General features: G+C 39.8%; 1 pseudogene; it reads left to right on the plus strand.

Moving 5' to 3' along the window:
- Nucleotides 1-6,726, plus strand: part of LOC138027409 (uncharacterized) — a 33,601-nt pseudogene extending 26,875 nt beyond the window's left edge.
- Nucleotides 6,727-12,500: the final 5,774 nt, after the last annotated feature.

Genomic DNA, 12,500 nt, shown 5'->3' on the forward strand with positions numbered 1-12,500 from the left:
CAGTTTGCGTCCGTACCTGTGATCTTCTGAATGGCATGTTGGTGCTGAAAGTGTTGATCAAGTGGCAGCAAGTTTTTCTGTTTTCTATTACCATTAGTTTTTTCCCCTGCCATTTTGAAAAGAAACTGGTTAAATCGCTGTTGAACTAGCTGTTTTTGTTTCTCTTTCAGCTGCCTCATGCAAAGCCCTGTTCGAAGCTGATACTGAGCAGGACAAGTAAGTGAATTGCATTTCTTTTCCGAAACACTGACGAAAAATCACTCTATTTTCATTGGACGAGAGCAGTTCAGTTTCATCAAGAGAAAATGAGGGGACAGAGAAGGAGGCTCCCGGTCCAGCCCTTGCGATATGTCATGTCCACGAAAGTTATTTTTAGACGAGCGGAAGTCTTCCGAGACGTCCGCATGCAAGCCAACCTCGGCCCGATGTTTGAAAGAAAATATATATTCATCAGCCTTCCACGTGCGCCATCATTTTCTCTTTTCACTAAGAACCTGAGAGCGAGGCAAGACTGCATGCGGACGTCCCAGAAGACAGACTTCCGCTCGTCTAAAAATAAGTTTCGTGGACATAACATATCCCGGCCAACGCCTTGTGCCTCCCTCTCTGTCCCCTTATTTTCTCTTGGTTTCATTAAGTCCGTAAATTATGTTGCTATGGCGACCAAACGCGCATAACCAAAGGCCTTCAAATCAGAACAAAAATGACTCACTATAGTTTAGCTATTCTTAATGCACACAACGTAAAAGCCAAAACAAAACATAATAAATTATGATAAAAAAACAGCACTCAAGTGTAGTTGAAAGTTTTTCATAACGAAACGCGATCGAGAACAATATAAACAAAAAACTCGGGGGATCTCCTCTTTCCTTTTTCACAACCAAATTTATTTACATTGTTTTTCAAGCCGGAAAGCGTTTGAACAAGAGATAAATGAATTTCAGAATCACGTAGTTTTCTTTTCAATATCTCGGGCGCCGCTTCGTTTTGCTTTCAGTTACGGTTTCCCTGTTGATACAAAGCAAACCCTTTTTCTGGAAAAATAATAGGGAAACCGTAACAAGTCACAATTATTCAACTGAAACAACTGAATAATTTTCTTCCCCGATGTAGTTCACTTGAAAATGCTATTTCATGGTATTCTTTCTTCTTTTTTGACAATATAAAATGCTGGTTGTCACGAAAGGACTAACAGAAGTCAATTTTGCACACACAGCTTGACCGGCGACAATGATCTGCACTAGGACATGGTTCGAGTAAATTCACAGGCGAAGCCGTGTGGTCCAGCGGTTAAGGCGCCAAATTTGCACGTGCATGCTCCAAGAAAAACCACGAGTGACATTTTCTTATGTTTTAAACAACTTATATATCAAACACTTACGGGAGTAAAGGAATAAAGGGAGTAGTTTCTAAAGAAACTGTTGTGCTGCGTCGGTGGGGAGGTAGAAGAGTACAAAAATTTGGTTTTATTAACGGAATAGAAAAATGTGAATTGACCACCGTACAGGGATTCTACAAGCTGACGTTTCGAGCGTTAGCCCTTCGTCAGAGCGAATCGAGGAATTATGGGTTGTGTGTAGTTTTTATAGTGGACTAAGTAGGAGCTACACTTTTGGTAGTAACATGGCAAAGTGAAAAATAGGATACATTAGTTAAATGAATTAAAAAAGCGTTTGTTAATACGGTGAGGATTAAGAATGCCGATTTGGAAGATGAATTTTTGTTCCAGATTCTTGCGGCTATCCGTCGTACCTTGATGTAGGGAAAGGCCGCAGATAGCCATGTGTTTTTCGGAGTGGTTAGGAAGATTAAAATAACGAGCGACTGGCTTAGATGCATGCTTGTCATTCTTCTCAACATCGCGAAGGTGTTCGCGGAATCGGTCGCCTATTGATCTACTTGTCTCGCTAATGTATAATTTATTGCATAACCTGTAGGTTATGCCATAAATGACATTTGCTGAGGTACTTGTGAAACGATCGGTGGTCTTAACAGATCACTTAGATCCCGATATTTTGGTAGTGTTAAGAGTGAAAGGACAAGTTTTGCATCGTAAGAGCGCGCATTTGAAAGTGCAGGGTTGTTAGTTAGTTTTGAGCGTGCTTCTAACTAACGCGTTTGAATGAAATAACTGGAGCTTGCGAAAAGATTCTACCAGTCTCGGGATCATTTTGGAGTAATTTAAAGTTATTAAGAATGATACTTTTGACTGTGTGATTATGAGGATGGAAAGTGAGGGTGACGAAACGTACTTGACAAACGTACCAGACGAAACTTATACCGGACAAACAAAATCTTTATTGCCGCTCCGAACTCCGAACTCCGAAGAATGACAAGGATGTATCTAAGCCAGTCGCTCGTTACTTTAATCTCCCTAACCACTCCAAAAAACACATGGTTATCTGCGGCCTTTCCCTACATCAAGGTACGACGGATAGCCGCAAGAATCTGGAACAAAAATTCATCTTCCAAATCGGCACCCTTAATCCCCACGGTATTAACGAACGCTTCTCATTTAACTATCCTATTTTTCACGTTGCCATGTTACCACCACTAGCGTAGCTCCTACTCCACTATAAAAACTACACACAACCCATAATTTCTCGATTCGCTCTGACGAAGGGCTAACGCTCGAAACGTCAGCTTTTAGAATCCCTGTACGGTGGTCAGTTTACATTATCAACTCCATTGATAAAAGAGTAGTATGAAGGTCTAAATCTAAACTAAGTCTCGTAGAACAAAAACCATTGCTAAATGAAATCTTACTGGAAGCGACTAAAGAAGGCGTCCATTCGAATATGTACTCGAGAGAGCAAAATTATGACAAAGGAAAGGAAACCAGACCACGCACAACGGAGTTATAGAGTCATGAAGGGGTGTCAACTCCATTTTACACTCTTGATTATTATATTTTATTTAGTTTTGTTTACATTGGCTAACGACATTTTTGTTTTCATAATTTAACGTACCCCCCCTGTTTGTATTTTTCAAACACCCCCTTTTTAGCTCTAATTTTTTTGGGGGACCCCCAATTTTTTATCAGTTCTTCCCCCCCCCCCCCCCCAACAAGTTTTGTGAACGCTCCCTTATGAACACAACGTGTCTGCTTTAAATACGCGTGTTCAACCTTTCAAAACGCGATTATCGAATGCATAGTTAATTCCTAAACCGTCCAATTTACAGATTTAACACAAGCGTGCTTACCACACTTCACGTGGACTCCGGTCTAACTTCCGTCTTGTGTCACTTTGGAGATTTCGGGTGCGGAGCTGGAGGATGGACACCGGTCATGAAGATCGATGGAAACAAGGTACATACAGGGCGTCAAGTGACAAATGCCACTCAGAAAATAGGAAAGACAGTGGCATACATACACTTATTTGTTCTAATATAAAATATATTCTTAAAAAGGCCTTTCTTAAAACTGTTTGGGTCTTTCAAACTTGCGATCTGCAGTAAGACCATTTCATTGCAATTGATTGGTTCCCCGATAATAAAGAAAGCTCTTTGTCTCATTGGCAACCTACAATCAGTAGTGTCAATGCTTCCAGATCCCCTAGTTTCCTGCCATGAATATATCAAAGCGTTTGACAAAATAGTTAGATAAGTACTCCAGGGCCATTCCATTCATACATTTAAAAGCTAAAACAAAATCAATAAACAGAATTTTGTCTGACAATTTTAACCATCGAAGTGATTATCGGCCCTCTGAAATATAATCAAACTTTGTCAGTTATAACACAAGTCTGGCTGCAAAGTTTTGAACCAAGGGCGGATCTAGGGGTGGTGCACTGGGTGCACGTGCACCCCCTCCCCTCCCCCTCGGTTACCAAAAAAAAAAACGTTTTAGTTAAAAAATTCTAAAATTTACAAACGAAGTAAGAAACCTAAATAACAGACAGCGGTCCGTCGTGCCTTAAAACCACTAGTTTTCGGAGTTTTGGCGGAATAAAATGTTGCCAGAAGTGAATGCTTGCCAATTAGTTAGATCTTTTGCGCCGCCAGTTTGCTGTCGTAGCAGTGGTCAGCGTAAACCACCAATTAACACAGCCTCATTGTCATTCCATTTTCCGCCATTTGACCTTTCCATCGATCGTCAAGCTAGCTGAAGAAAATCACAATAATGCAAAGTTCTGTAGCAGGATTTTTTCAAAAGAAGCAAGCCCCTGAAATTACTGTCATGTTACACTCATAATTCTTCCTAGTAATGTAAGCTTAGCTAAAAAACGGCAAAGCGAATTAAGCTGTTAGAGGATATTAAAAGGACAAAAACTGCATTAAGTTAGATTTTTATTTGTCTCATCATTTACAGATTTATCATACTACAGCCCTAACCCTCTTAAAAGCATGTGTTATACATTGTCTAACATATAAAGATTGCGCTTCCTGTGCATTTCCGTCTGACATGTGCACCCCCCTAGCCAAAATCCTAGATCCGCCCTTGTGAACCTACTGCAGCTTATATACACAGTGATTTTAATGATTAAAAATTAACTGAAATTTATATGGAAAACAGCTGCTGTGTGGCAAGCTTGCCATCCAGCACAAAATTCTCTTACATTTTGCAAACTTTCAAACTGCGCTCCAAAATTACGCACTAAACGTCAGTGGCCTCAAAATTCACATTCTCACTAATTTCATCGTGCTCTTTTTATTTCTGACATCCATATTGTACCAAGACCATTTTTGATGATTGAAAGGTCATCTGACACGGTCATGAAAAGGCCGGCCCATTAGCCAGAAATTCCCCTGATTTTAAGTCATGCGTAGTCAACTTTCGTTAAGCACTTCAGAAGCTGAATTAAATTTTCTTGTGTTCAAAAGTTTATTTAAAGTTACCGCATCTAAAATTACACCTTGACCTTTTTTGGACATAAAGTAGGTTAACACGTTAAGTATATCCGAACAATTATGCGGTGTGTAAACACGAATTTGTTTGTAATGGTTACCACTCTAATAGCTATCACAAAACGCATAAGGCTGAAAAATATTTGAACTTTTTCTGAATAAAATATTGCTATAAAGACAAAGATACAACTGTTTTTAAAGACTTGGTATATTAATAAAACAACCATTGTTTGAAAACAAAGAGATAGAAAATGGGTTGAATTACTTGCCTTCTTAATTCCACATGGCAACTGCACAAGCACGGAAATGATCTTCCAGACTCCTCTATATGCTACCAGAAAAATGGAGAATGTTTGGGCATGAGTTTCAGAAGGTTATCATTGAAACAGGCTGTGTTTTTTATTTTCTGCGAAAAGGTTTCTTTTTTTTAAAAAAGAATTTATCAAATTTATTAAGAACTCTATCTCAAATATTTCAAAATGTTCCCGGCCTACACTAAGTAAAACCCTAAAAATAGGAAAAAATAGAATTTTCTTGAACAATAGGAGAAAATGGGAAGCAGACCAAAGGAGGTATGATATTGTGATTTACTCCAACCTGCCTTTATTCCATGAATCGCAAGGCTCCCTGCACCCTACCATTAGATCCTCCACTGGCTATTGTTGTCGCTGGTAGCTAATACAGGCAGCAAATATGCGAAGCCCCGAATTAAATGATCCCTCCAGAGTTAACGTACTCCAAACACGCCATTTCAACCGGCCATGATTACTAAAACGTAGCTTGAATGTCTGATCCTTTTTGTTAGAGTTTCATTCCTTGTTTTTGTACAGCAAACTTTCCTCTACGATTCGGGTTTTTGGAGCAACAAGACATCCTACAACCTTCCTGGAGGACAGACTGGGTTCGACACACAAGAAACAAAGTTACCAACTTACTGGAACACATCCTTCAACAAGATCTGTCTCGGTATGAACATCTCTGCCGCACAATACCCAAATTTCGTTGTCATTAACAAACGGGCTGATTCTCTCTATTCGCTGATTGCCGATGGGCAATATCGCAACGTAACACTTGGCTTGACTGAATGGAAGAAGCTAATTGGTCCACAGGCTTCCTTACAAACAGGTTGTCTAATGGAGGGGTTTAATGTTCAGTGTAGCTCTACCGGAAACTCCAAAGCAAGAATTGGCGTTGTTCGTAACAACGAGGACAAGTGCGATTCTTGTGACTCAAGACTTGGCTTTGGCACTGGAGGTAAACCCGACACCACCAATTCGTGTGGAAACGAGGCCCAGGTCCATAGTAACAACGGTAACAAGCATATCAAAGCTATGGGATATATTTTAGTGCAGTAAAGTGCCTCCGAAGGGACTTCTATAACGGAGACCCCTCTAGGGCCTTTAAAAATCTAACAGTAATGCAACGTTTCTCCGTACTCCGTTCTCAGAGTGACCAAGCTATTTCTGGACGAGTTTTTGAATAAGAACTTACTACAGGAAGTTTCGGATCGCAAAAGTGACAATGATGGTTCTACACGGTGACTGTATTTTATTGTTTTTTGGTTCATACTCTTCTTTTCCACATCTTGCATTATAAAATAACTCAGATAGTACGCGTGCTTTCATTGGTCAATAGCTGTGTTAGCATGACAGTATGATAAACGTGGTTGTGACTCCACGCTTTCCGCTTTCCCGGAGGACGTTATTTTATGACATCATTACAAGACCTTTTCCGAGTTTGCATAACCTGATCTAAATACTTGTGGGGTTGGGAGAATTCTCGAATTTTTTTTTGTTTTCAACAAGATACAAAGCCTGAGAATTTAGCTTGTCATCGCTTGTCACTCGTCATTTCGTTTATACAATCAAATAAAGAGCATTTGGCTGAATTTCTGTGCTGTTTACATCGTTTTGAAGCAACTTGAACGACAGATGCATTTTTTTTTAGAAACACTCTTTGGCCATCGCCTTTTTTTTCTCCTTTTAGCGTCGTTTTTAAGCCATTATTTATGTCGCGTAAGAGTTTCGGGGGTTGATCTTTTTTCCCACGCTGTCTTAATTTTGCAACAACATCCATCCACTTGAACTTTTGGGTTCACGTCTTGTTGTTTTCCTGGCTCCACAGCTATGATGCTGGGGTACCAGGCCTCCGAATCCGAGAATGGTTATGATCTTTTCCTAGGTTTTTTTTCAATCCGACCGACCGACCGACCCAATATCAGGAAACACATTCGACGGTAAACGAAAAAAAAAAAAAGGATGGCCTTACCAAATAAAATTGAAGCAAAATAATACCTTTTTGTAGTGGAATAATGAATCTCTTATTCGACGGTTTAACATATAATACTCGCGGACATTTTGTTCATTGCTCGTACTGCGCAACTCGCAAAATATCCGCGCGCATTATATCGTAAAGGCGGATACACGCGGGAACTTGCTCCTGAAACACGCTCCCGGGTAAGTACCCCAACCAGTACACACGAAGGACACGACGAGGGAGCTGAATGATGAAACAACCCGATTGGGGCATGGGAACTTTGAAAGTGAGTTCGCAATGAGTTGTGGATGAAAAAAATAAGCCGATTTGATTGGCCAACCGGAGACACGCCATATCACGGCAAGCAAATTTCAGTACACACCAGGGAGCTTGCTCCTGAAACAGACCCGTGCAACAGATTTGCCCCTGGAGCTTGCTCACTCATATCAAACCAGTTTGATATGAGGAAGCAAAACTCGGGAGCAAAAGTTTTGTTGCGCAACATATTTTTTCGCTAGAAATCGTTGGTGCAGACGAGCAAGCTCCCTCGTGTGTACCGACCTTAAACCATCGAATAAGATGTATTTATCGCACTGTTTTATCGTCAAATTGCTAGAAAAATCTTTTGCTCAGAATTTTTCCCCATTAAATTCAGGATCCGTTAATGACAGAAATCCCAGAGGTAAGTTAAACTCTTTCTTCGACGGTATCACAATCTTCTTAAAGCTATTTTCAGTGGCAAAAGGCGAAATATATTCTGCTTCGAGAAGGAACAAACTGAACGTTGCTGTTAATTCTCCCAAAAACAATTAATTATTACATTTTGACGTATGATATACGATAATGGACTACAAAGCTAATATTTAAAACTAATAATATTTAAAGGCCTATGGCAAACGTCGAACTTTTCATGTGTCAAATATTAGATTCGGCACTTGAAAAGTTCGACGTTTGCCCTAGCCTTAAGTTTAATATTGCAGGTAAATACTTATCGTTTTTTGGGTTTCCGCTGTCTTTCTTTTAGCACTGGAAACCCACAAAACGATAAGTCGCCGAAATCGCATTAGATCGGCCTGCGACGCTGGCAAACAACAAAGAATACAACACGGCAACAGGGTAAGTAGATTTTATTCACAAAATATAAGAATAATTGACTTTTCCAGCAAAGCCTCTGCCTTCCCATACAAACCTTTACAAATTCAAACCGTTGTAACACAATACCTCCATATGCTGTAAGGCGGGAGTCACGTTTCGCATAGTTATGTAATATAGCATATGTCACGTTACACTGAACTCCTAACATTTTGAGCTTGGGCTGCCTTTGATTAAGATAACTATTACAAAAATCATCGTCTTCAAGAATTGCTCCCGCCAAAAACGGTTACGCCAGCTTCCTCGGATAAGGACTGAGAAATTCAAAGAGTCGTTTATGACCAGATGCCCGTTTAAATTTATATAACGCGGTTACCTTGGTAATCTTATTTATCTTGTAAATTTAGTACACACTGTATTAACGCAATGTTTCTCCTTTAAACATATGAAGACTTTAAAGCCTCACGTCTGTTGAGACCAGTTTTTAATAAAGACTTTACATTGAATTTCTGGTCAACCACATGCAAGGAAAACAACGAAGAATAAATACTGTTTCGGAGCCGGACACTGTTGAACTGATTCAAGAGAAAATGAGGGGACAGAGAAGGAGGCTCCCGGTCCAGCCCTTGGGATATGTCATGTCCACGAAACTTATTTTTAAACGAGCGGAAGTCTTCTGAGACGTCCGCATGCAGGCCAACCTCGGTCCGATGTTTGAAAGAAAATATATATTCATCAGCCTTGCACGTGCGCCATCATTTTCTCTTTTCACTAAGAATCTGAGAGCGAGGCAACACTGCACGCGGACGTCTCAGAAGACACACTTCCGCTAGAACAAAGACTTCTGCTCGTCTAAAAATAAGTTTCGTGGACATAACATATCCCGGCCAACGCTTTGAGCCTCCCTCTCTGTCCCCTCATTTTCTCTTGTGTGAACCTACTGCAGCTTATGTACACAGTGATTTTAATGATTAAAAATTAACTGAAATTTATATGGAAAACAGCTGCTGTGTGGCAAGCTTGCCATCAAGCACAAAATTCTCCTACATTTTGCAAACTTTCAAACTGCGCTCCAAAATCACGCACTAAACATCAGTGCTCTCAAAATTCACATTCTCACTAATTTCATCACGCTCTTTCTATTTCTGACATCTATATTGTACCAAGACCATTTTTGATGATTGAAATGTCATCTGACACGGTCATGAAAAGGCCGGCCCATTAGCCAGAAATTCCCTTGAATTTAAGTCATGCGCAGTCAATTTTCGTTAAGCACTTCAGAAGCTGAATTAAATTTTCTTATGTTCAAAAGTTTATTTAAAGTTACCGCATCTAAAATTACACCTTGACCTGTTTTGGACATAAAGTAGGTTAACACGTTAAGTATATCCGAACAATTATGCGGTGTGTAAACACGAATTTGTTTGTAATGGTTACCACTCTAACAGCTATCACAAAACGCATAAGGCTGAAAAATAATAGAACTTTTTCTGAATGAAATATTGCTATAAAGACAAAGATACAACTGTTTTTTAAAGAGATGGTATATTAATAAAACAACCATTGTTCGAAAACAAAGAGATAGAAATTGGATTGAATTACTTGCCTCCTTAATTCCACATGGCAACTGCACAAGCACGGAACTGATCTTCCAGACTCCTCTATATGCTACCAGAAAAAACGGAAAAAGTTTGGGCATGAGTTTCAGAAGGTTATCATTTCAAACAGGCTGTGTTTTTATTTTTATTTTTATTTTTGGCGAAAAGGTTTCTTTTTTTAAAAAAAGAATTTATCAAATTTATTAAGAACTTTATCTCAAATATTTCAAAATGTTCCCGGCCTACACTAAAAATAGGAAAAAATAGAATTTTCTTGAACAATAGGAGAAAATGGGAAGCAGACCAAAGGAGGTATTATATTGTGATTTACTCCAACCTGCCTTTATTCCATGAATCGCAAGGCTCCCTGCACCCCCCCCCCCCCCCACCTAGATCCTCCATTGGCTAATGTTGTCGCTGGTCGCGATACAGGCAGCAAATATGCGAAGCCCCGAATTAAATGATCCCTCCTGAGAGTTAACGTACTCCAAACACGCCATTTCAACCGGCCATGATTACTAAAACGTTTTTGTTAGAGTTTCATTCCTTGTTTTTGTACAGCAAACTTTCCTCTACGATTCGAGTTTTTGGAGCAACAAGAAATCATACAACCTTCCTGGAGGACAGACTGGCTTCGACACACAACAAACAAAATTACCAACTTACTGGAACACATCCTTCAACAAGATCTGTCTCGGTATGAACATCTCTGCCGCACAATACCCAAATTTCGTTGTCATTAACAAAAGCGCTGATTCTCTCTATTCGCTGATTGCCGATGGGCAATATCACGACGTAACACTTGGCTTGACTGAATGGAAGAAGCTAATTGGCCCACAGGCTTCTTTACAAACAGGTTGTCAAAAGGAGGGGTTTAATGTTCTGTGTAGCTATACCGGTAACTCCAAAGCAAGAATCGGCGTTGTTTGTAACAACGAGGTCAACTGCGATTCTTGTGACTCAAGACTCGGCTTTGGCACTGGAGGTCTGAACGATACCAGCAATTCGTGTGGAAACGAGGCCCAGTACGGAGGTGACAACGGTGACAAGCATATCAAAGCTATGGGATATATTTTGGTGCAGTAAAGGGTCTGCGAAGGAACTTCTAGACGCTGTAATTATCACTTAAGTAGAGAGTGCTATATTTGCTAAGACAGAAAAGCTTGCATATCAGCAAAGCAGTGATCGACTGTTTTAACTCAACCCCCTCTGAAGTCTTCAAACCCTTACGCAAAGGAATTTTCTCAGAGTGACCAAGCTATTTCTGAATTAGTTTTTGAATGAGAAGTTAGGAAGTTTCGGATCTCAAAAGTTCTGCATTGTGACTGCTTTTTTTTTGTTCCACGTATTGTTTTATAAAATATTTCAGATAGTACGCGTGCTTTCATTGGTCAATAGGCATGTGTGCATAACACTTGATAAACATGGCTGTCACACCACGCTTTTCGCTTTCCCAGAGGACGATATTTTATAAAATCATTGGAAGACTTTTTTCGTGTTTGCATAGTCTGAAGAGTTCGGAAGTTAGCATTTGATTTCAAGACCTATACAGTTCCCTCACAAAAGAACTTGGTCTGCGCAAGACTACTGAAGCTGCATGCATATATGAATCTCAAGTACTTGCCACCAACTTTGCTAGCACCGATCGAACTGCTCAGTAACAACATAGTAATGGATCCGCTTCGTCTTCTGGGATTATCCTGAGTGTGTAAGACTAAAATAGAGAGAGATCACTGGTCGAAGGAAAGGCCAAATCCACGAATGAAGATAGATTCTGAACAAGAGAGTATAATCTCTTGTTCTGAATCAGAAAACCTATTCAAGGGAACTTTGTAAAAGGGTCTGATAGATCAAGATAAGCTCTTGAATGATATATTTCATGATGAAGCTACGGTAGAGGACTTGTGTGAAGCTCTTAGAATGGTCGGGCTCATATACGAGACCATCACTCATTCACTGTCTGAGTTCGGCCTCAGTATCCAATTGAGTAACGTGCTGATGTTTCTTTATTTCTTGCAAGGAATAGGGAAATCATTGTTCACATTCTTTGCCTCATTAGCATTCTCGTCCCCAGAGTCACCCGGCCCTCTTAGCCGCTAAAGGCTGAGCACGAAAACCAGTTCTTTCTTTTCGCGTGGGAAAGCCCCGCTGGCTAATAGAAACGATGGGATCTGGGAACGAGAATGTCTCATTAGCACAGGCCTATCGTTTTTCAGTTATTCAGCCGAGACTAAAGTAATGAATATTGAAAGTGTGTTGCATAATGAGATACGACTCTCTGAAAATTTGAACCCGATATTTCTTTGAAAATTCGAAATTTAAAACCGGAGAACGTATGGGATCATTAGTGCCGTTGCACCCAAGAATTTACCAATTTTTGATGGCTAATAACATAACTGGCTCGTTATCAAAGCCACTAAGTCTTAAAAGTCTTCGGTGGTAATTAATCCGTGTAAAAAGCATGATGCCTTTTAATTTCAGTAAGGTCGTGTGTTGATGAACCAATGTGTAAACAATGACTTCAGCAAAGTTTCCTTTACAGTTGTAGTTTAATCAAGTATTTAATTTGTCAGTGTTGTTAATTTGTTTTGAAATGAAAATTAAATGCTTAAGTGATAATTTAGTGTCGCTCTGTCTTGCATGACCTCCCGTACTTATACATGAATTAGTAAACATACCGAGATTTTCGAAGTTCTCAATTGTGAA

This window comes from Montipora capricornis, chromosome 12 (genome assembly GCF_036669925.1).
Source record: "Montipora capricornis isolate CH-2021 chromosome 12, ASM3666992v2, whole genome shotgun sequence".
Lineage (NCBI taxonomy): Eukaryota > Metazoa > Cnidaria > Anthozoa > Scleractinia > Acroporidae > Montipora > Montipora capricornis.